Source organism: Hemicordylus capensis, chromosome 2 (genome assembly GCF_027244095.1).
Source record: "Hemicordylus capensis ecotype Gifberg chromosome 2, rHemCap1.1.pri, whole genome shotgun sequence".
Taxonomy (NCBI): domain Eukaryota; kingdom Metazoa; phylum Chordata; class Lepidosauria; order Squamata; family Cordylidae; genus Hemicordylus; species Hemicordylus capensis.
This window is the reverse complement of record NC_069658.1, coordinates 296648283-296673706: the sequence shown is the minus strand read 5'-3', so window position 1 is coordinate 296673706 and position 25424 is coordinate 296648283. Positions and strand designations below refer to the sequence as shown.

Sequence of the window (25424 nt, the reverse complement as noted above, 5' to 3'; positions counted from 1 at the left end):
TACCCCCATGCGCACATGCACTGGGTACTTCCGAGGGTACTTCTGATCGGACGTGCACTGGGGCGGCAAGGAAGTACACTGCTGCCCCGTGAGACCGTTTTTTAACACAGGAACGGGGGGGGGGACACACACGACGCAGTGTGTGTGGGGGGGGTAAGAGTAGTCCTTAACGCTATCCCCCCCACCTTCAAACTGGCCAAACTGCTAGACTTATAAATTTAGAAACTTAGAAATTTAGACTTATAAATATAGATTTATAAATAATAAATAAATAAGATGGACCCTGCCCTAATCACAGGTGTGTTAACAGTATCATCCAAACTCACCCAAAATAAATACTCTAACTTTCACTTTATGTAGGGGAAATACCTACAGAGAACAAAGTTTAAAAAGTTAAACTCAAGCCTACAAAGAATATGGCATTCAACAGGATTGAAAACTGCACATGAGAGAAAAGAGGTATGTACGTTCTGAAAAGAATTAAGATGTTATCTTTAAGAAGATACTATTAGTGAGAGATCAGAGCAATTTTTGTGATCAACGACAAAGCAGTGTGACTAAGTACATTTCATAGTCTACCAAGCATCAAAATAGGAAAATGCCTCCTGCACAGACCTTCTATATCATAGGAATGTAAAGCAGAAAGCCTTTACACTTAATGGAATGAAAATTGCATCTAAAGCTCAATTGCTTTTGCATGCTTGCTTGCTCCTTTAGAGAGAGAGAGAGAGAGAGAGAGAGAGTGTGTGTGTGTGTGTGTGTGTGTACATCCTTGTGCATGCATTCGCTAGCTGATTATCTGCTTCCAAGCTGGGATACTTTCATGTGATTCTGCTGATCCTTGAAATCCTGGCAGTCACAGAACACACAGAAACCCTTGAACCATTCTTAAATCTTCTGCAACAAAAAGTGCAAATTCAGTTCTCTGGGAATATCATTTTTACTCCAAAGCAATAGCCCCTAATCAAATTGCCTGGAGCAGAGGTTCATCTAAATTATATGCATTGCTCAATTTATTTTTAAAATAAAGTCAGGATTCAAACTTCATTAAAAAGTACATTCTTTAACCTGGAAGCCCTAATCCCAGATATATGGGATCGGGCTGTGGTTATTCGTGGTTCTGGGTTAGCACTCTGAACATTCTCAGTGTACAGAATTCTTTGTAATCTCTTCCAGAGTTGTATATGTGCCTTGTGAACTGAGGCACATATTATGAGGCACAATTTTTTAAATTTTAATGTGTTTTTATCTGTTAGGATTTTTATCTTTTATGAATTTTAAATGTTTTATATTTTGTATATATTATGTTAATTCTGTACACCACCTAGAGATCTCAATTTGGGGCAGTATATAAATTCAATCAATCAATCAATCAATAAAATGTCCCAAAATGTTCATCTTTTAATTGGAAAGGGTATATTTTACTCTAACAATAATGTATGCATATTTGTGTATTACTTTTTGAAAGCAGTAATAATAATCATTAAGGTTGTTTACACGACCAAAGAGATGAGGACTGGGGGGAAGGCAGGAGTCTACCTGCTTTCCATCACACGACCAGACCCAGAACAACAAAGCTCACCCACATGAGCGGTGCAAGCGGCAGGGCAATCATGAGGCAGGGGAAGGAAGCTGGGCCACCAGATATCCCACAATGCACCAGGTGAGCAGCACAGTGCATTGGGAAATCTCCCTACTGCCAGGCCGCTCCTTCCTCTGGTTTCCTATGGCCAAAACAGCTGTCGGCAGCATGAGCACCCACACAACCAGGCAATGATGTAGGTGGTGTGCACTCGTCCCCCTACCTCATTTTTTGCCTGGATTAAAAGGCAGGGCTACTCAGGGAAGGCGCTCAGGAGTGATCCCAGTGCTTCACACGATGAGCCCTGCCTGGGGTAGCCCTGTCCTACCTCCATAAATTTGGTCATGTGAATGATCTAATTATCTCTATAATCTTTTTGTATGATAAGGTTTATATGGTTCGTGCTATATTTATCCTTACATGAGCTCTGTAATATTACCATTCTCCAGTTAAGCCTGAGCAATAGTGTTAATAGTCTCATGCCACATTCATGTGTCTTTGAATCCTGGACCTTCTAAGCATTCATGGTGGCCAAATTTGCAGATGACACCAAACTATTTAGGGTAGTGAAATCCAAAAAAAGATTTCCAAAAAAGAAATCTAAAAGAGCTCTAAAAGGATCTCTCCAAATTGGGTGAATAGGCCACAAAATGGCAAATGAGGTTCAATGTTGGCAAATGTAAAGTGATGCACATTGGGATGAAAAATCCCAACTTCACGTATCTGCTGATGGGATCTGAGATGTCAGTGACTGACCGGAGAGTGATCTTGGGGTCGTGGTGGACAGCTCATTGAAAGTGTCGGCTCAATGTGTGGCAACTGGGGAAAAGGCTTTTATAGTTTTATATAAAACTATGGTGCGACCACACTTGGGGTACTGCGTACAATTCTGGTCACCACATCTTAAAAAGGGCATTGTAGAACTGGAGAAGGTACAGAAGAGGGCAACCAAGATGATCAGAGGCCTAGAGCACCTTTCTTATGAGGCAAGGCTACAACACCTGGGGCTTTTTAGTTTAGAAAAACCACGACTGCGGGGAGACATGAAAGAGGTCTATAAAATCATGCATGGTGTGGAGGAAGTGGAGAGAGAGAAAATCTTTTCCCTCTCGCACAACACTAGAACCAGGGGTCACTCCATGAAATTGATTGCCAGGAGGTCTAGGACCAACAAACGGAAGTACTTTTTCACACAACGCGTGATCCACTTGTGGAACTCTCTGCCACAGGATGTGGTGACAGCCAACAACCAGGATGGCTTTAAGAGGGGTTTGGATAACTTCATGGAGAAGAGGTCTATCAATGGCTACTAGTCAGAGGGCTGTGGGCCACCTCCAGCCTCAAAGGCAGGATGCCTCTGAGTACCAGTTTCAGGGGAGTAACAGCAGGAGAGAGGGCACGCCCTCAACTCCTGTCTGTGCCTTCCAGTGGCATCTGGTGGGCCACTGTGCAAAACAGGATGCTGGACTAGATGGGCCTTGGGCCGATCCAGCAGGGCTGTTCTTATGTTCATGCTAGGGATCATTAGGAGGGGGAGTCAAAATAAAAATGCTAATATTATAATGTCCTTATACAAAACTATGGTGTGGCCACACTTGGAGTACTGCATACAATTCTGGTTACCACATCTCAAGGAGGACATTGTAGAACTGGAAAAGGTACAGAAGAGGGCAACCAAGATGATCAGGGGCCTAGAGCACCTTCCTTATGAGGCAAGCTTACAACACCTTGAGATTTTTAGTTTAGAGATAAGACGACTGCGGGGGGAAATTGTAGAGGTCTATAAAATCATGCATGGTGTGGAAAAAGTGGATAGAGAGAAATTCTTCTCCCTGTCACATAACACTAGAACCAGTGTTATTTCACATAACACTAGAACCAGAATCATTTCCATGAAATTGATTGCTGGGAAATCTAGGACCAACAAACAGAAGTACTTTTTCACACTATGCATAATCCACTTGTGGAATTCTCTGCCACAAGATGTGGTGACATCCAACAACCTGGATGGCTTTAAGAGGGGTTTGGATAACTTCATGGAGGAGAGGTCTAACAATGGCTACTAGTCAGAGGGCTGTGGGCCACCTCCAGCCTCAAAGGCAGGATGCCTCTGAGTACTAGTTGTGGGGGAGTAACAGCAGGAGAGAGGGCATGCCCTCAATCTCCTGCCTGTGGCTTCCAGCGGCATCTGGTGGACCACTGTGTGAAACAGGATGCTGGACTAGGTGGGCCTAGGGCCTGATCCAGCAGGGCTGTTCTTTTGATTGCAGCTTCTCCACAGAAATGCAGTTTTGTTGCTTTTATCCTGTTTGACAAACAAGAAGATGGTAACAAAACCTTTGGTTTGTATTATGCTACCATATGTCATCACCTCCCTTCTCACTTCGCAGGATTCCTATAACATCTTTCTTTGTTAGCCATTTTTTTGTCTGCAGCAATAAAACATTAACCTGCCTCATTCCTGCCATTCTACTTCTCCCTAATGCTTTTGCCTGCCTTTGCTTTACTGTAACTCCTGCTTCTTTTTGATGGTTTTTCTGAGTCATGCTCATATGGAATTCAGTCATTACCTTTGAATTTCTACTAAGCATTAATGCAATGCCTGAAGTTATTAATATTACTGTATATTAGTATTGTAAGCTATAATAAATGATAACTACTAGTTCTAACTCAAGGGTACCTGTGTCCGCTACTCCAGGGATGGTGCTACTTCAGTGCAGAATAGGATGCAAAGAAGTGACGAGGATCTGCCATGCAGGACACTGACTATTGAGCTCACTGCAGTGAATGGAACTGTATCTGGATCCAGATCAGTTTCTCCAGATGAACAGAAGGTCTGAATGTTTTGCACCAAGTGAAACATAGACACTATGGCATGCGCTTGTGAAGAAGGTAGAAATGTGGGGTAGGGGTGAGGGCAGTCTACATGCCATAAATTGGTCAGGAGAAGGGGAAAGTGGGTGAGTAGTGATGTGCTTTTCTCCCTTTAGTGATGGGAAGCCTTTGAGGGAGGACAAGGCCTCACTCAGAGCAATTGCTGGGAGGGGGCTTTTCCTAAGAAGGAAAAACATTATTCTAGTAACAACTAATCAGCCTGCTTTCCTTTCACTATCTCTACATCTGGACTAAATTTGGTGCAAATTGCGGTCTACACGTTACATTTCTTGCGCCTCAAATGTTCATGTGTCTGTCATCTTGGATCGGGGTGGCTATCATCATTACACACTGCACCAGGTGTCCCTGTGTGTCACTCACTACAGCTGTTCCAAATTTGGTTCAAATCGGTTAGAGAGTACTCAAGTTAGTACACTTGCACCTCAAATGTTTATGCATCCGCCATCTTGGATTGAGATGGGGGACATCACCACAAACTATACCATTGGGGCATCCCTATATGTCCATTCATGTGTAGCAAATTTGGCTCAAATCGGTTAGACTATCCACAAGTTTGTGCACTTGTGCCTCAAAGGTTTATGTGTCTGCCATCTTGAATTGGGATAGATGACATCTTCACAAATGACAACACTGAGGTGTCCCTATGTGTCCCTACAGCTGCAGAAAATTTGGTTCAAATCAGTTGAGCGGTTCACAAGTTAGCCCACTTGAGCCTCAAATGTTTATGCGTCCGCCATCTTGAATCAGTGTGGATGACATCATCACAAACTATGCCATGATGTGTCCCTGTGTCTCACTCACTGCAGCTGTACCCAATTTGATTCAAATGGGTTAGGCAATCCACAAATTAGGTGGCTTGTGCTTCAGATGGTAACGTGGCCGCCATTTTGAAATGGAGTGGATGACATCATCACACACCATGCCATTAAGGCATCCCTACATGTCCCTACAATTGTAGCAAATTTGGTTCAAATCTGTTAGGCAGTTCACAAATTAGCCCACTTGCACCTCAAAAGTTTACACATCCGCCATCTTGAACCAGTGTGGATGACATCATCATAAACTACACCGTTGAGGTGTCCCTATGTGTCCCTATAACTGTACCCGATTTGGTTCATATTGGTCCAGGCATTGCGAAATTGATAGGCGGGAAACACGGACAGACACAGACAGACAGACAGACAGACAGAATGCTGGGTGATCTCATAAGCCTACTGGAAAGTAGGCTAAAAAGCCTGGAAAGTTCAAATCAACAAGACTAATCCAGAGGACTGGGTGGGGATTTCTGGCTCAGCCATCAGCAGAAGCTTGGGTCTGTTAGTTAGTCTGTCCCTGGAGGACCCTGAGGAAGCAGTGGGCTGAGCTACTGGGGATATGGGAAGGCCGCAGTCTGTAAGTAATAAGTTAGGACCAAGTCAGTTAAGCGTGTCAGGGAAGTTATCTTTCTTTACTGATTGCTTGGAATCTGCGTTGCCAGGTTAATGAAAATGCTTGCTTACAATTCAGTGTTATGAAAAAAGATAACTGTTCTTATTGCATACCTTTTTCTTCTAATTTGATAATAAATCCTTGTTACTGAAGTGTGCTAGTCTTCATTTTAGGTCTGCCTTAGTCACACACACTTGTAGGCCTAGTACTGCTCAGCCCTTTTGGGGAGGGTTTTGCCACTTTACCCCCACCCCACTCCAGGAACCTTATATGGAGAGTGGGTTTTCCCACATCAAAATAAAGTGGATGGTGCCCCCCTACTGTGAATCCCCTTACAAACAAGGATTCAACCCCAGTGAAGTTTTCCCTCCTCCTATGGCTCAGGTAGGAGTCATGCCACTCTCACACCTGACACCTATTCAGTTTTTCTCAGAAGACAAAAACAGCCCTGGAATGCATACCTGCAGTAATTTGCATGTCGGGGAATGTTTCCCAGCATGCTTTTCTCTCTCAATTAGTTCGGTTTGCAGGTATTTAGATTACTGCTTCCTCTTTTGAGCTGTTCTCTGCCCAACTTCACTGCAGTTCATCTATGCCTGGCCCATCTCCAACATTTTCCCCCCAGTGTACGTATCTGCCAGTGGCTCCCCTCTTTTGACACTTTGTTCAGACACTGAGGTTTTCCCTCCCAGCCTTCATACATTTGGCTGTTGTGATCAGCTGTTCTTGCCTGACCCTAATTTCTTTCACTAACTCTATCATGCCCTAGAAAATCTGTTCCTGGCATCTGCCCCATATCCCCTTTCGTGAAGAACAAAGCAAAGAACCTTTTATTTCCTCTTATTTTTCACAAAAGGCACCGTCCATCTATTCTGTCAGTCTGGCCTCTTGAACCAGTTCTTTCAAAAGCATTTTTTGTTTTGGTTTGCCCTGGAGGGATGTGCATATTTTAGTACAGGCTCTGCACAGACAGTCACTATGTGTGTCCTCCACATACCAGTCATTTTCATACATGCACGTGCAATTACCGTACACTGATAGGGCTGGGCTGGCAGTTCAAATATTACAGCAGTACCAGCAAAGACTAGGGCCAAAGGGCAGTGTGGAGGAAGTTGCTGGCAACAGCTGAAGTAAACCTGGATTGGGAAAAGGGCAGCAGTCTGAACCAAAGACCCTGGTTGACCCAATTTGCATCCCTTCAGATTTTATCCAATACATGTAACCAGCCCTAGTGGCTCCTCAAATGAACTTCCTTTTCTTTGCCAGTTAGCTTAAAAAAAATATACCCAGCATTTTCATACTTCAAAACTGGCATCCTACCTGGGCTCCGAGTGCTGTGTAATGGTCACAGGAGCAGCGCCTGTCAACAGAACTAGGCAGTCTGAGCTAGCCCGTCACAAAGCTGGAGAGTGTGAATCATGTGGTTCTGTTCAGCAGATATCATGTATCAGGGAATCTCAGGTAGTAGGGCAAAGCCAAGTTCTTCAGAGTAATAGACCTTGCCATTTGAGCTCACATAAAGAGCACAGCAGGCTTGCTGAGTAGCTGAGCCTCCTCCCTTAGCTAAAGGCTAGGAAGAATTTAAGTGGGAAGAGACCTGGCTTAAATCTATGAATTCTAGCATTACTGGGTGGCTTCTAGGCATGCTCTCTCTTCTCTGCTGGAAGCCTTCAGGGAAGTGAAGCAACTGGGGCTGCTGATGCAGTGGTGACAACAGAGGTTCTGGTTTCACACTTGAGGAGTCTGAACCACCAACCTCAGGGATGTCAACACTGGGAAATAGGCCACCAAAGCAGATCCAAACCGAGTCCCTGCAGGATAAGAAGTGGCATTGCCAGAGAGCATCAGGAGTAGTTTGGAAGAAGTTAAAGGTATCCTATCCACAGGACAGTTCAAAACAGAGTCACTATCTGAGGGAAACATGATGCAAGGAAGCAGGAACACAGGTGGGCTGGATGTAGCAGGGAAGAAAGGTAAGAGCAAAACTAAGTTGTTAATAAAGTAAAGACCGATGTTTAACCTGCATCAACATTATGAGCCAGAAGAGCAATCTCAGGAAACAGCCAAGCCTTTTCCAGAAATTATCGAGAAAGCTTGTAGATATTGAGCTGAGGAAAGTTTACTGATTACTACTTTAGCTTTTCCAAAGCACTTTGAATACAATATCACGGTAATACTAAAAACAACAATCCTGCAAGGTAAGACAGTATTAATATCCCCAGATTGCAGATGGTTGCATGGCCTGAATTAGTAATCCTGAAACTGTCTCGGAGAAGGGTGCTGTCACATTTCTTGCCCTGGGTCATGATTGTTACGCTGATCTGAAAGATCAGCAGTGTGGAGCCCCATATCAGTATGGACTCCAGTTCAGGAGCCTCAGCTGTCAGCAGATCAGAACATCTGAATGGGCAGCCCAGGCTTCTAGGAACCCACCCAAACATTCCCCTCTGGTCATCAACAGTGGGGTGGGGTGGGGGAATAGTGAAGGAGCACAGAACACAACACTGAAGAGGGGGAGTTTGAGGCAATCTTCAGTGCCTGCATTGTAGGGCAGCACCATGCTAGTTATTTAAACACATTAAATATTATTATTATTTCTAGTTTATACAGTCAGACAGGTGTTATTGACTGGTTTGTTTTATCCAGACATCGAGTCCTTCCCAAGGACCTGGGATGGCTGAATTTTATCATCAATACTGTTGGTTATTATAGATATCATCGCAAAATATAGGCTGTTCCCAGTCAAGCTGCTTTTTGTAATTGGCTGATGGTGATTTCTGTGGCCCCTGTGGTGTTGAGGTGCTCTTCAAGGTCTTTTGGAACTGCACCCAGGGCACCAATTACCACTGGGATTATTTGGATCATTTTCTGCCACAGCCTTTCAATTTCAATTTGTAGATCTTTGTATTTTGTGATTTTTTCTATTTCTTTTTCTTCTATTCTGCTATCCCCTGGTATTGCTATATCGATTATTTTCACTTGTTTTTCTTTCTTCTCGACTACAGTTATACCTGGTGTATTGTGTGGCAGATGTTTGTCTGTTTGTAGTCAGAAGTCCCATAATATTTTTACATCTTCATTTTCTTCAACTTTTTCAATTTTATGATCCCACCAATTTTTGGCTAGAGGTAGCTTGTATTTTTTGCTGATGTTCCAGTGTATCATCCCTACTACCTTGTCATGCCTTTGTTTGTAGTCAGTCTGTGCGATCTTTTTACAACAGCTGATTAGGTGGTCCACGGTTTCATCTGCTTCTTTACAAAGGCGGCACTTGCTGTTTATTGTGGATTTTTCGACTATTGCTCTTATTGCATTTGTTCTTAGTGCCTGTTCTTGTGCAGCCAGTATTAAACCCTCTGTTTCTTTCTTCAAGCAACCATTCTTAAGCCATTGCCAGGTCTTGGTGATGTCTGATTTTCCACTTATATTGTGCAAATATTGACCATGCAGGGGCTTATTTCTCCATTTTTCTGCTCGGTTCTTGACTTGTTCTTTCTTGTAGGCCTGCTTTCTTTCATTGGTGTTGAATAGTTTTGCGTTATTGACCATTTTAAGTACATCTTCTTCACTGTCCTTGATATATTCTCCAAGGCCTCTTTTCTCCTCCTCTACTGTTTGATGGACTTGCAGCATTCCTCTTCCACCTGAGCTGCGAGGGAGGTATAGCCTATCGACATCACTGCGGGGGTGCAGAGCATGATTGATGGTCATGATTTTCCTGGTCTTACGATCCAGCGTCTCTGGCTCTGCCTGGGTCCAGTCTATTATTCCTGCAGTGTATCTGATAACAGGTATAGCCCAGGTGTTTATGGCTTGTATGCTGTTCCCGTCATTGAGTTTGGACTTGAGGATTTTTCTAACTCTCCTGATGTATTCACTTCCCATTTTTCTTTTAACTTCAGTGTGTGCGATGTTATCAGCCTGGAGAATGCCCAAGTATTTGTAATGTTCTTTCTCTTCCAGGTTCTTGATCTTGCTTCCATTGGGCAGTTCTATTCCTTCTGCTTTTCTTATTTTCCCTCTGTTCATTATTAATGCAGCACATTTGTCTAGTCCAAACTCCATTGCTATATCGCTACTGAATATACGGACAGTGTTTAGCAGTGATTCGATTTCTGACTGGGACTTTCCATACAACTTCAGATCGTCCATGTACAGCAGATGGTTGATTTGATTTGATGTTTTAGAGGTTTGGTATCCGAGGCCTGTTTTGTTTAGTATTTGTGAAAGTGGGGTCATGGCAATTACAAACAACAGAGGGGATAGTGAGTCCCCTTGGAAAATGCCTCTTCTAACGCTTACCTGTCCAAGTGTCTCGCCATTGATTGTTAACTGTGTACTCCACATGCTCATTGCTTTTTTTAAAAATATCTGAATGTTTTTGCTGACACCAGTTGTTTCTAAACATTTTAGTATCCATGTGTGAGGCAAGCTTTCTTGTAGTCAATCCATGCATGCAACACTTAGATTTGTTTTTCTTCTCTTGCAATTTTCTAAAATCATTTTGTCAATCAGCAGCTGCTCTTTTGTGCCTCTGGTGTTCGGGCAATTTCCTTTCTGTTCAACTGGAACCTGTTTGTTCGTTAATAAGTGTTGCATCACTTCATCTGCTATTATTCCAGTTAATAATTTGAACATGGTTGGCAGGCAGGTGATCGGTCTATAATTACTTGGAACTGCACCTTTTGCTGGGTCTTTCATTATGAGATGAGTTTTCCCAGTTGTTAGCCATTGTTCAACATCACCGCCTTGCAAAATGTGATTGAACTGTTTTGATAGTTGTTTATGAAGGCTTGTTAGGTGTTTAAGCCAAAAGCCATGCAGTTCATCGTCGCCTGGCGCAGTCCAATTTTTAATTTTCTTTGCTCTTTCACTTATTAATTCTGGTGTTATTATTAGATCTTGCATTTGTTGGTTACATTATTATTATTATTATTATTATTAATAAACACTTATTAAATAAAAATAAAATATTTCTATACAATATTTAAAATACAGTTTTACCCAAAATAATTTACAAAAGTTAAAACATAAAAGCAAGAAATTCAGCTATAAAAGAGAAATATAAGAAATTGTCAAATGAAACAAGTTAAACCCAGCATGAAGAATCAGCCAAGATGTTGGCAAAGTCAAGAATTAATTTGGCTGACTTTTGACCAAAAAATAAATAAAATAAAAATAAAAATCTTAAGGGCCTGCTTAAAATCAGCCAATGGGGGGAGAAGAGCTGCCAGTCACCCTCAGGCAAGGAGTTGCATAAGCATGGTACCATCACAGAAAAAGCCCCATCCCTGGTTGCTGCCAGTCAAATTTGAGTCAGGGGTGGATGAAAGAGCAGGAACTGCAATGATGATATCAGGGCTTCAATAGATTCACATGGGCATAAGAGGTTCTTAAGGTAGCTTGGCCCAAGTCCAAATAGGGCTTTAAAAATAACATCCAGCATGCTGAACTGGGCCCAGAAACAAACTGGTAGCCACCAGTGTAATCACTGCAAGACAGCTGTGATGTGAACACAGCCAACTACAGTTCTGCTCTGGAGATTGTTAGAATAAGTTGTCTCCATTTAACCTGGATATCTTTTAACATTGTTTTAACATTGTTTTAAAATTTTAAATTGTTGTAATGTTTTAACTTCTTGTTGTCATTTATTTTAACCAATGTTTTAATTTCTCTGTTGTCATTTATTTGTTTTTGGGTTTTTTTCATTTGTTGTTTTTTTTTTCATTTGTTTTTATTCATAAATGATCTAGAATCAGGGGTAAGCAGCGATGTGGCCAAATTTGCAGATGATACCAAACTCTTCCGGGTAGTGAAATCCAAAATGGATTGTGAGCAGCTCCAAAAGGATCTCTCCAAACTGGGGGAGTGGGCGACAAAATGGCAAATGCGGTTCAATGTTAGCAAGTGTAAAGTGATGCACATTGGGACAAAAAACCCCAACTTCAAGTATATGCTGATGGGATCCGAGCTGTCGGTGACGGACCAGGAAAGGGATCTTGGGGTTGTGGTTGACAGCTCGTTGAAAGTGTCGATTCAATGTGTGGCAGCTGTGAAAAAGACAAATTCCATGCTAGGGATCATTGGAAAGGGGATTGAAAATAAAACGGCTAACATTATAATGCCCTTATACAAAACTATGGTGCGACCACACTTGGAGTACTGCGTACAATTCTGGTCACCACATCTTAAAAAGGACATTGTTGAACTGGAGAAGGTACAGAAGAGGGCATCCAAGATGATCAGGGGCCTAGAGCACCTTTCTTATGAGGCAAGACTACAACACCTGGGGCTTTTTAGTTTAGAAAAAAGATGACTGCGGGGAGACATGATAGAAGTCTATAAAATCATGCATGGCGTGGAGGAAGTGGAGAGAGAGAGATTCTTTTCCCTCTCACACAACACTAGAACCAGGGGTCACTCCATGAAATTGATTGCCAGGACCAACAAACGGAAGTACTTTTTCACACAACGCGTGATCCACTTGTGGAACTCTCTGCCACAGGATGTGGTGACAGCCAACAACCTGGATGGCTTTAAGAGGGGTTTGGATGACTTCATGGAGGAGAGGTCTATCAATGGCTACTAGTTGGAGGGCTGTGGGCCACCTCCAGCCTCAAGGGCAGGGTGCCTCTGAGTACCAGTTGCAGGGGAGTAATGGCAGGAGAGAGGGCACGCCCTCAATCTCCTGCCTGTGGCTTCCAGCGGCATCTGGTGGGCCAATGTGCGAAACAGAATGCTGGACTAGATGGGCCTTGAGCCTGATCCAGCAGGGCTGTTCTTATGTTCTTAATGTTTTAATTTTTCTGTTGTCATTTTTTTGTTGTAAACCTCCCAGAGATGTAAGTTTTGGGTGGTATAAAAATATGCTAAATAAATAAATAAATAAATAAATAGCTGCTGCTGACTCCCTGCTGTGTCTTTGCTGTTGGAACTCCACTGTTTCATAGCTTCAAGTTTATTTAACTTAACTCAATTTAATTATTTATTTTATTTACTCCCCTTAGAATAAAGGTTCCAAACATTCCTAGGTTGTCACTGGCTTAATTTGCCAAAAGTGAAATTCAAGGTGAACTTGGAGAATTCTCCTCTGGCAAAATGGAAGGGCCCTATGTAGCTCAGTGGCACAGCATATGCTTTGCATGCAGAGGATCTCCGGTTTAATTCTTGACATCTCGAGGCTGAGCTAGGAAAGACCCCTGTTGGAAACCTGGAGAGCTGGTGCCAATCAGAGCAGATAGTAGTGAGTGAGATGGACCATGGGTCTGATTCAGTATGCTTCAGATATTTGGAATACCTAAGAGATTTTGAAGGAAGCCAAAAGAATTTCAATAGGACTGGCAAAATTCCTTGTGGCTGGAGTGGAGGAATCTGTACAACCCCTGCTTGTCACTGGGTATTATTCTCAAGCAAAATTCAAATAAAATTGCTAGGTTCCTCTTCAGGCACAACATCTGAAGAACTTGAGAGTAGTCAAAAGAGGTTTTGCATCGGCTAATGAAATTTCTCAGGGCGGGGGGAGGAAATTGCCTTTTTGTTATATTATTTTTATTCTGTTTCTCTGAAGGAGCTCAGGCTAGCATAGAGGGCTGCATTCTCCACTTTTATCCTCACAGCAATCTTGTGAGATAGGTCAGGCTGAGGGACAGTGACTGGCTCAAGGTCACTCATAAAGTTTTATGGCTGAGTCCAACACTAGCTATTTTTTCTCTCCCGTATATGTGACATGAAAACAAGGACAAGAGTTTAATGGCTTCCATCATGCTTGGCTCCAAAGAGGTGTCCAATCCTAGAATAGTTCTACGTTTGGCTGTGGCAACAGGAACCATGAGCAGGTTATCAGTCCAACATTTCTACTAATGTCTTGATATAAAGATATTTTTTCCTGCTTCAGAGCCCTTAGCCTCAAGACTTCCTGGAAGCTCAGAGTGTGCAACACAAGTGGCAGGACCAAGTCCAAGGAGTGTGGCTTTAATCCCTATGAGGTTTTCTGGTCATTTATTTGGCAGCAATTTAGCAGTTTGTCTGCAGATGGCACTTTTTATCTCTGAGAAAATATTCCCATAAAAAGTGAAGGGAACGTTAGAAATAATGCAAACAGAGCGTGAAACTGTCATCAGAGACTATTAATGTCTTCTTAATGCAGGAACTGGAGTGGAAACACATTGCTGAAGAAATGGGGTAGGGGCGTTACTGCAGGCATGCAACTGCCTCTCCCTCCCTGCCCTCTTCTCCGCCCCATAGCCCATGAGCTTGACGTTGGATAAACTCTCTCCTTCCCTCCCTGCTTCAGTACCGGTGAGGAGACACAGTGGGCCAACAGGAAACACTACGTAATACAGTCAATATATTAAAACTGAGCTTTATATTTCTGTTTCAGTGTTGCTCCCATTTACAAATGAAGAAATATCAGCCAGAACAGGAAACCTGTTCACACATGGAATGAGAGCAGATGCACTGGAGAAAATTCTCTAGATTTGCCTTCAGATTTTGATGCTTCAGGATCTCCTACCTAGAACACTAGCTTCCTGCCTGGTTTAGGTATCGCAATATATCAACTGGTAGCCCAAAATTGCTGCCTCTCCTGGATCTCCTTTATGGACCACTAACTTCCTCGTCTTTTCTTTCTTAGTCCTCATCACACATTATGTTCAGTGCATGTATTTTCTCTGTACCCTGTGCACACATAGTTATTCACACAGGGGACCACAGCCCCAGCACTGAGGCAAGGACATGTGCATCCTGTGGAATATATATATATCCTTCTGCTCCCCCCATCCTGCCCCAGTGTGCTGGGGTGCCTTTCCCTAATCACATGTGGCAGGGGGTGGGCAGCGGGGGGCAGGTCATCTGAACTGATTTGCCACATGCAGCCCAAATGCTTTAAACTATTTTAGATGAACTTGTGCTGCGTGAATTAGGTTCAGCAGCGGGGAAGTAACTTGCCTAGGGATCAAGAGGTTTCTGGTTCAAATCCCCGCTGGTATGTTCCCCAGACTATAAGGCACCTTTATCAGGCAGCAGCAATACAGGAAGACGCTGAAAGGCATCATTTCATACTCTGCGGGAGATAGCAATGGGAAACCCCTCCTGTATTCTAACAAAGACAACCACAGGGCTCTGTGGTCGCCACGAATCGAAATCAACTCAACAGCACAACTTTATTTTAAATTGGTATCGGGGACAGCCAGACCCTCACCTAAGATGGATACCAGGCCTGTTTATAAACCAGGAGATTTGGGGGGGAGCTCTGAACTTTGAACTTTTGTCTCTGAGAATGCGGTGCTTATGTGAAGGAATGCTGACAGAGAGGCTTTCTCTGGGAACAATGTGTCTGTGCTGTTCTCACAGAAATGTTGATGAAGAAGCTTTTGAAACTCTGATCAAGATATTGTACCAAAGTCTGCAATAATCATGTTAATCAATGCATATCTAACTATATTGTAAACTGAGCTGGCAAGGTTTATGTAACACTGAGATATTAGATATGATTGTCAATAAGGATCAATTAGGTTATTTTGCATCTTTTGATTTTCCTTTCATCTTTGGAGTTCCAAAAATTGCTGTACTTTAGATACCCAGGGAGAAACTCAGAGATAGCAAAATTCATGATGTCTTAGCTGCAAGAAAAGACAATAGAGGCTTTATGAAGCTGGCAGAAGTGATACTTTTTGCAGTGATAAGACTGGTAAAGTCTGTGTGAAAGGCTTTTCTGAAGGAATGGGCAGGAGCAGTTTTTCATTAAAACAGCATGAGTGAAATGGCTAAGAGAGAGACACACCGAGATTTTTGAAAAAGAGAAGAAGGGCTTTTGGCTTGGGCTTCTGACTATTTTGGATGGGCACTGCTGAGTGTGACTCCAAAAGGAGACAGTTGTGAGCCAGGCCTTATCCATAGCACGGAGTCTCTGTTTGTGAGCTCTGCTGAAGAGCAAAATTCAGAATATAGATTTTTACTTGGTACCTGATTCTGCGTTTTTCCTGGCCTACACTCTCAATAAGCTCCAAGACCAGCCTCGAGCCTAGTCCGAAGCCTGGTAATATGAACTTTTCCTGGAAAACCTCAGTTCTATTTCCTCCTATAATCCAAATCTCTCTAACCGCCCTGCCCGCCCCCCATTTCCCCCACCTTCTTCATTTTTTCTCTTCTTACTAAGTTAAGATATTCTTAGTAGGTTGTATGTATTAGTGATTGCTAATCATTAAGGCAACACGCATACAAACCACCTGCCAGCTGTTATTTCTCTGTAAAAGCTTCCGTTAAGTAAAGATTTAAAAGGCAGTTTGGTGTCTGTGACTTTCTTATGTCTCTGCCAAGAAATTGCCATATCCCGCTAGAGGACCAGAGAGTTTCCAGGGGTTAATGTTCAGTTCCTTTGACTCTGAGGTGCTCTAGAGCAGGGATTCTCAACGTTGGGTCCCCCGATGTTATTGGACTTCAACTCCCATAATCCCTAGCCAAAGGCCACTGGGGCAGGGGATTATGGGAGTTGAAGTCCAATAACATCTAGAGATCCAACGTTGAGAAGCCCTGCTCTAGAGCATATGCAGAGTGCAAGGTGACTGAGAACATAGCATCTGAGAGGTACTTAGTCTCTCAGAACAATGTATGGACTCAAAGTTGAAGAACTTGGATATATATATGAAGAGCATATATATGAAATTAATTGGACAACACTTTCAGTGAAAGTTGTTAAAGGGATAGGCTTTAAATATAAATAAGATATTGACACTTAGTGGCATAAGCATAATACAAACACAGAAACAAGGTCTTCTGAGTCCAAACTACCCCGTGGGCACAACAAACTGCCCCCCGCCCCAATATTAGGGAAAGGTGCCACAGCACATCAAGTGTGTGTGTGTGGGGGGTGACATGTGCACATGAATACGTCCTTAATCCATGTGATCGGCCAACAGATAAAATATCATCCAAATCGTTCTGTTATGTTCAATTCACGTTCAGTAACATACTTTCTAACTGTACTCTGAATATGCACAAGTCCTATTCATACATAAAGTTCAACACATGTACAAACTTTGTGCAGTGTAACTCCACTAGAGTTAAGCAGTAATAGTGGTAGTTCAGGATACTTACAGAACCCAGGTCTGCTGGATTTCAACCCAGATGTTGAGGTTTTACTTCATGCTTACAGGAGCAGAACTCAAAATGCTGTGGGTTTTGCAGTGGTAATTTTGCAACACATTTTCTTTAAAAATCAGCTAAAAAGATTTCTTTAAAAAAAATTTAATTTTGTTCATGTTCTTCAGACTGTGCAACTGCACAATTATTTTCTTTTCTTTTTTAAAATGGCATGTTTTACTTACTTATTCCCCCCATTAATTAATTAATTTTGTGCGCAAGACCAAGATCAGACAATTAAGTTACATTTTCTATTAATCCAGTTCTGTTCACAATCCCAGTTGCAGCATTCTGCATCAACTATAGCTGCAGAATGCTTTTCAAAGGCATCTGCACATAGAGCATATTACCACTATAATAAGCAGCTGCAGCTTCATCTGAGCTGCAGATAAAGCAGTTCATCAAAGGATCAGCAAAAGCGCTCCAAAACATAAAGAAACCAGGGCTGAGCCCAAAGTCTCAGGCAAAGTTGTGGGGAGAGGCAGAAGTGGGACCCCTGAAACTGAGGGGACCATTTGGAGGAGAAATGGACGCTATTGCAAAATTTCAGGGGCAGTGAGCTTACCAGGGCAGCAGAGGCACAATTCTTTTTTTTAAAAAAAACCTTTTAAACATCATTATTTCTTGTTTACACAGGCAGGTGTTATTGACTGGTTTGTTTTATCCAGACATCGAATACTTTCCAAGGACCTGAGATGGCTGAATTTTGTTATCAGTGTTGTTCCTGTTGTTATTCAGATGTACATCGCAGAATATAGGCTGTTCCCAGTAAAGTTGCTTTTTGTAATTGGCTGATGGTGATTTCTGTGGCCCCTATGGTGTTGAGGTGCTCTTCAAGTTGTTCTGGAATTGCACCTAGGGTGCCAATGACCACTGGGATCATTCTGGTCTTTTTCTGCCACAGCCTTTCAATTTCAATTTGTAGATCGTTGTATTTGGTGATTTTTTCCTATTTCTTTTTCTTCTATTCTGCTATCCCCTGGTATTGCTATGTCAATTATTTTGACTTGTTTTTCTTTCTTCTCAACTACAGTTATATCTGGTTTATTGTGTGGCAGATGTTTGTCTGTTTGTAGTTGAAGTCCCATAATATTTTTGCATCTTCATATTATGCCACAGGTAGAAAGGTAGAAGCAGCAGCAGGACATTCTCTTGGCCACTGTTCCCGACAACTGCCATTTCTGTTTCCCAAAATGATCTGAACACAGCATCATACCAGGTAATTCTGGGGGGTGAAATGGCAGCTCTGAAAGGGGATGGGGAGCAGCCAACTAGAGAATGTTCTACTGCCTGCAAACACAGCAGCAGACAAAAAGAAAGGCCATGCTACTACTGCCAGTAGCAGCTCACCGATGCAGCTCACTAGTAGATGGCCACAGGCGGCCACCAAAACCAGATGCCAAAGGGGGCCAGCCTTTGGTGGAGGCCTTCGGTGGTGGGCTGAGGGCTGGGGCAGGACCTTCTGATAGCAGTGTACTGTTGCCTTATTATTAGTTGTGTCTAGGTACAGGTATGTGTCTTGGGTAGTCCAGAGATGGGGGGGTTACTGTGGGGTGGCTACTCCAATGGTGGTGGGGAATCGATGAAAACATGGCTTTGGTAAGACAGCCAGCCATTACAAAGAAAGGGAAATCAAATACAATAGCTACCTCTTCCAGCTGGCCTATCAGCTCTTTGACCTTGGACAGCAGTGCCCATCTCCCACAGAGCCTCACCTAGCTACTTCGTAATGCCAGGTTGGTCCAAAATAAATCTGACATCATTCATGATCTGATTGTGGATGAAGGAGCTGACCTGGTATGGATTGCAGAGACCTGCTCAAGAGAGGCTCGTAGTCTGGTCTGGTTCCAGCTTCTCCCTGTGGGATACTCTGTGGTGGAGCAGGTGAGAGGACATGGGCACGGAGGTAGGATGATTGTGGTCTACAAGAATATCATCTCACTTACCAGGATCCCTGTCAGGGAATTGGCCCATATCGAATGTGAGTACCTAAACCTAGGGACCAAGGATTGGGACTACTGTTGGTGTACAGATCACCCTGTTGTTCAACAGAGTCCCTACCTGAGCTGACAAACTTTGTTGCAAGATTGGCATTGGAGTCATCCAGATTGTTAGTGGGGGGAGACTTCAATGTGGGACTGGGTTGTCAGGAGTGGCTCAGGAGTTCATAGCAACCATGACAACTACAAGCCTATCCCAGGTGGTCTCTGGACCAATGCATGTTGCTGATCACATGCTTCATTTGGTCTTTTACTCTGATCAGGCTGGTGTTCCATGAGTGGGGACTCCTGTTATCTCCCCATTGTCATGGATGGACCACCATCTGGTTAAGGTAGGACTTGCAACCACAACCCACCTCTGTAGGAATGAAGGACCCATTAGGTTGGTCCACCCAAGAAGATTATTGGATCCAATCGGATTCCAAGAAGCCTTGGAAAGGTTTTAAGTTGGCTCTGCCAATGATTTTGTCAATGCCCTGGTGCAAACTTGGAATAATGAACTCACTAGAGCAGCAGACACAACAGCTTCTAAGCATCTTCTCTTACCTGTTTTGGACACTGCCATGAGCCATGCAGCTGCCTGGAGACCGAGAAAATGAGTCCTGGCCTCCAGGAATCTCACATGCACTGCGTGACGATTGCAGTGCATTAGGCAATTTCCCCCGGGAGTTGGGCATTCTAGATGCCCAACTCTGTATGCTTGGCTGCATGCACGCTGAGTATACACATGACCCCGGTGCCAGGGTCAAGGGTGTGCTCACACCCTTAACCCTGGCTAAAGACCAGGATTAAGAGTTCCAGTGCTGCCCACAAGTAGCCTAAACCAGGCTAGGCTGCCCTAGCTTGGGTCAGGCTGCTCGTGAGAATAGGCTTATATTAGGTTGGAACAAATACAACACGCTTTGGTCCTTGGCAAAGATTTACCATCACTACTGAAACCAATTTACTTTTCATAGCATAATTAAATTCCATGTAGCTAACCAGAGAGATTTATAATTGCACATAATATTATGCTCCAAAAATGCCTACAAAGGAGGTATGTACTCAGTTAAACAACAGTATCTTATAGCACACCTTTTGATCCAATCCATCCTGATCAATAGAACAGGATTGGCTTGAGCAGTGTTCCCTCTAAGGCATGCACATGTGCGTGCGCTCACAAATATGTTGATATCTGCTCAGTTAATTTTAGATCTCGCTCAGGTTGAATCAGGAAGGCCCCACTCTGAATGCAAAAGAGCACACACTGCCTTGATACTGCTGCCCAGAACAAAACTCATTCCACACACAGATGAAAAAAATTAGAGAGAACAGTGGTCTTGAGTCCTATATAAGGTCTTTTACTTGCTGTGTGCATCGACAATATAAACAGACCTCACTGTTGTTGTCTTATTTGTTCCCCAAGTTTTCTTCCTCTAAAACAAATCTTGGCTCCATTCTATAACTTTTATTTTCCCTTGCCTAGTTCCTTGACCTTGGAAAAGAGTGAGTCATCTTTGTCAAGTAACACAAATTCCCATACTCCCAACTGGGTGATAGAGTACAATTGTGAGCCAGGAAAAGGCCATACTAGATGCTTTGTATGAAGAGGAACCAGATTCAACCCTTGGCATCTTCTGTTAATTGATCCAGGAGAAGGAGGAGGAGGAGGAATGGGCTGAATCACTTGCGTTATGCCCCTGTACCTGGGCCCCTGTCCTCCTGATAGCCCGGGCTTCCTTGACCATCACACTCCTTGCCTCAACGTGTATCAGGCACCTCCAGAGTGCAGCCTGCGCAGGAATACAGAGGACCCAGAGGTGTTGTTCAAAGTTGAATCTTGTTTGTACAAAGTGGTGGAAATAGATAGAAGGGATAGCATCACACCAGAAATGCCAGAAAGAAAAAAGGGACAGTATAGCAGTTTATTTCCTAAAAAGGCCCCGAACCTTTTTTGCAAATTAACTTCTATACTGTTCCTGTTTTCTTACCTCCAAAACAATGCCCACCAGTTCGGAGCAGCACCTGTGTACAGGCCCTGAAGGCACTACAGTAGTGTTGGGGAAAGTCTTTCCTCATAAGGAAGATGCTCCAGCTCCCCGATCATTTTGGTTGCGCTCTTCTAGAAAAGGTAATTCTGGGCTGTTTTAGTTTAGGGGGGAAAAATGTTTCTAAAGAGGGACATGATAGGTGCTTATAAAATTATGCCTGATGTGGAGAAAGTGGATAAAGATAAATTTTTGCCCCTCTCTCATAATCCTAGAATTTGAGGCCATGCAATTAAACTGGTTGGCAGGAGATTTTGGACAGAGAAAAAGAAGTATTTCTTCACACAGCAAATCACCAATGGAATTCACTATCACAAGATGTGGTGATGGCCACTATTCTAGATGGATTTAAAAGGGCATTAGACATATTCTTGGAGGACAAGTCTATCATATGCTACCTCCAGATTTAGAGCCAGTATGCCTCTGAATACCAGTTGCAAGGGAGCAACAGTGGGGTATGCTGCCTGTGAGCTTCCCAGAGACGTTTAGTTGGTCACTATGGTAAACTGGATGCTGGACCAGATACCTCTTGGACTGATCCAGAAGGGCTCTCCTTATTTCTAAACGTGAGGCCATCATTGACTTCTTGATTGTGAGGTTTCAGCCACTTATCACAGTGAGAGAAAATAAGGGAGCCCAGACGTGTTCAGTGTCCCATTGCCTGGAAGAGAGAGGTCAGAATGCCTCATAATGGTCTTCTCCTGTCCTGCAGACACGCCCAGAAGGAGAGTGTGAGAGCAAATTTCTCTTTCACCTATAATGTCTTACTAGGGATGAAAGAAAAAAAGAAAAATGTCCTGCTTTTTCCCATTCTTTTATTTCCTTTATCTGCAGTTCTTGTTCTCTCTCTCTCTCTCTCTCTCTCTCTCTCTCAAAAACAAACAAAAATCATGGCTGATGTGGCTCAAGAAGCTCAAGCAGACCCCTCCCGCAAGGCAGGAAACAGACTGGCTTGGGATAGGAAACATCCTCCCCTAGGAGAAAGCAGTGGCTGTGTTCCTGCCTCCTATCACCTCAGAGAAAAGACTTCCAGTCATTTGAGAATGTCCTCCTGATCCTGACTGAGAATGGTCTCCTTTAACATTAAGTTCTTCCCCAAAATGGAATTCTGGATATGGGGGAGGAGAACTTGCCCTTTCCATGTATATTCTGCAGTCAGACTTGTTACTACTTCTTTGTCGCATACAATTAGTTTTTATTGGTGATTTTCAAATTGCTTGCCCAAAAGAGCTTGCAACGCAATTGACATTTCTCATTTTGATCAGTGTGCTCAGAGTACACTAGCTCTAGGTCACGATTTCAGAAAGTCGTTCTCTGCCACACAGCTGTAGACTGACTGAGTCAGGGAAAGTACTACTGATATTTTGTTGGGATGATTAAAAGCGCTGTGGTTTGGCGAGCATTAAATAACTTACCTCAAATTAACTCGCAGCTCTCTGTGTATGTGTAATTCTAATTGGGAACTTTAGTACTGTGAAATTTTCAGTATAAAAGAGAACACACACAGTCCCTAGATAATGGATTGCAAGCTTTTCACAGGCAAAATCTGCAAACCAATCTTGTTGCATATCTCCTCTGTTCAGTAGTAATTTCCTTGGATGCTGTGTATAGTTGCGTGTAGATCCAGTGTGTAGTTTTCGCCAATCCTTCTCATTTTATATAATGTCAAGGGGAAAAACAAGGTGTAATGTTTGGGGAAAGAAGAAAGGTTACCATATTTGGGTTCAGTCAGTTCAGGAAATTTCATCATCTGAAAGCCACCTGAGGTGAAGAGACACTTGTTGAGAAATATATGCTGCCCAAGACCTCTTGCACAATTAGGCCCTATGAAGGAAACCCTTGTCCACTACATTAGGTTACTACACAGAATCTACACCTCCAGACTTGGAGGTCAAGTAGGAAATGCACCGAGTTATCCTAACAGCAGCAAAAACTGTGATTGACACATTATGATGGTAATGAGAGAAACTGGACACAGAAGTCTCCATGCCACTACACAGGCTAGCATTTACCACCTATTCACTGTCATGACAGCCTTGTTTTATCAGAAGCAAGCACCTTCCAAGATAAAAAGGAGGAAAAACTACTGTTTTAACATGAAATTATAGGGACACCAACAGTGTTCTCCTTGCTGGAGCAGGTGGCAAGGCAGTGGCTGGGAGAGGGGGCTCCAGTCACTGGCACCTGCAATGGCTATCAGGACTGGTGGCCACTACAGGAACATAGAACACTCTGTACATATAGAGCATTATTAAGTGGCTAGCCATCCCTGTGAAGACCACTTGTCTCATCATGGGAAGCCAGACACGTATCAGGAAAAACACATCCATTTGACTACAGGTACAAAACAGATGCACACCTTGGCAATAAAACAGAAAAATATATAGCCATTTTCAGGCCCTGTCTTTTCTGTCATTGCTCATTTGCTTCTTGTGACAGGAAAAGTACAAATAAAACAAACAATTATAGTTGTCCCTTGCCAACCGTGAGGGTTCCATTCCCGGAAAACCTCGCAATTGGTGAATTCGCAGTAGATGAGCCATTGAAACCAATGGCAAACATAGGGGTTAGGAGAATTGCAGTCGTGGAAAGACCGAAAAAAGGTAAGAATTAGATAGAATTGCCCCTGAGCCCTGAAAATCACCCCTGACCCCCAGAAATAGCCCCCCCAACCCAAAAATCACCCCGGACCACAGGAAATGACTCCCATACCATAGGAAATGACTCCCAAAACTGCCAATTTTTAAAAAGACTTGTTAAACCACGGATACTCAGGTCGTGGTTGGTGAAGGTAGTCACAATTTCCCAGTTGCAAATACTCAGATTTGCAATTGGGAATCTGAGATTGGCAAAGGACGACTGAATATAATATTTTATATATTGTAGTGACCAGGCTCCCCACCCTCTAAAGAGGGTGAACCCTTTTCTTGACTGACAGGCTGATGAACTCCAGGGCAACCAACCAGTACACTAGGTGGGTGGAACCTAGAGAGCTGTTGCTGGGATTTCTGGCAAGAAGAAAGCAAGTCTGTGCTAGGAGCATGGAGGACATGCAGCAATGGAGTTTGCTGCCACAGGATGACTGTAGATCCTAGTAATACAGGATTGCTGGAGGCTTGATTCTCATCAGGAGTTTGGTGAGTTCAAGGGCAAGAAGCCAGGGCTTTGTCTTTGGGAATTTAGCATAGGAAAAGACTGTTTAATGAGACTTTGCATCAGTATTCTTGTAACCAACTAAGTATTTTTAAGTGTGTCTAAAAAGCTAAAGGCCTCAGACAGAACTAGTCTGTAGTAATTTTAATAAAAAGTCTTTTTGTTGTTGTTGTTCTCTACTTTTTACAAGCCTCCAAGGGTTGGTTATTAACCCAGCAGGAGAAAGTGGGGCTAGAAGGGGGAATTTCTCTGGTGCGAAATGTGTCTCAATGAGAGCTTAGCCAAATTAACAATTAACTCCATGTGCAGGCCTGGGAGGACAATTGGGCTTATACACTTGCTTGTTAGTGAGGAGATAAAGGCAAATGGGGATATTTGATCACTCCAATTCCTGTTCAGAGTACCCTGTAGAAGAGAGCTGATGGCAGCAATAACCTACCAGAACTTCTGGGTTTACCAGAATCTTTTTCTTAGCTTTCTGGGTTTTAGAAGTTAAGGATTTTTAATCATTCGTAAGCAGCTTCTCTGAGCACACTGCGGAAATGACTCATCGCTGATAGGAGTCATTCCTGAGCTAGTTGACTAAGAAGGCTGCTAAGAGCTAGTTAAATCCGGTTCAGCCAGTTTATTCATTAACTGACCCGAGTCAGGTAAGAAAATTTCCAACTACCCAGAGAGAACAAGAGCGAGAGAGATATTTCACATTAGCAGCTGTCAATATATAGCATAATCTTAGATGTCTGCTTTGGTCCCTGACACTGGCTGACCTGCACCATACCAGAACAGGTGCCCTATCCTTGATGCACTACTGAACACTACATTCCAGAAACAGGAGGACAGTGAACATGATCCTTGTAATGACAATATGAAAAGATAGCACTCTGATGTCATTCACGCTGATTTATAAATGCACTGGGTATAGTTCAACTCACCACTTCGTACTTACCTATGTCTTTATTGGAACTGTCACGCTAGAATTGATCTGTTTTGTTTTAACATGAACCTCCAATTCTCAATGAATGAGACATGCAATCCCTCTTGGTATTTAAAGGACACAGGGAGGAAGCTGAAATGGCCCTTGAAAGCAAATGCTTTGTCCTTAGAACAGACACATCTCCAAATCAATGTCTGGATGTTCATGCTCAGACACAGACACAGCTGATCGAGGACCGGTTTAATAATACTTTTTATAAACTGCTA

At 43.0% G+C, this 25424-nt stretch overlaps 1 protein-coding gene and 1 long non-coding RNA gene across 3 annotated transcripts in view; one reads left to right on the top strand and one right to left on the bottom strand.

Annotated features, from left to right (window-relative positions):
- GRIP2 (glutamate receptor interacting protein 2) overlaps positions 1–25424 on the bottom strand; it is a 656014-nt gene that overhangs the window by 567242 nt on the left and 63348 nt on the right. The window lies entirely within an intron of this gene.
- Positions 93–6057, top strand: LOC128342809 (uncharacterized). Its single transcript, XR_008315181.1, has 2 exons — positions 93–459; positions 4281–6057. It is a non-coding gene; the product is annotated as an uncharacterized LOC128342809 (long non-coding RNA).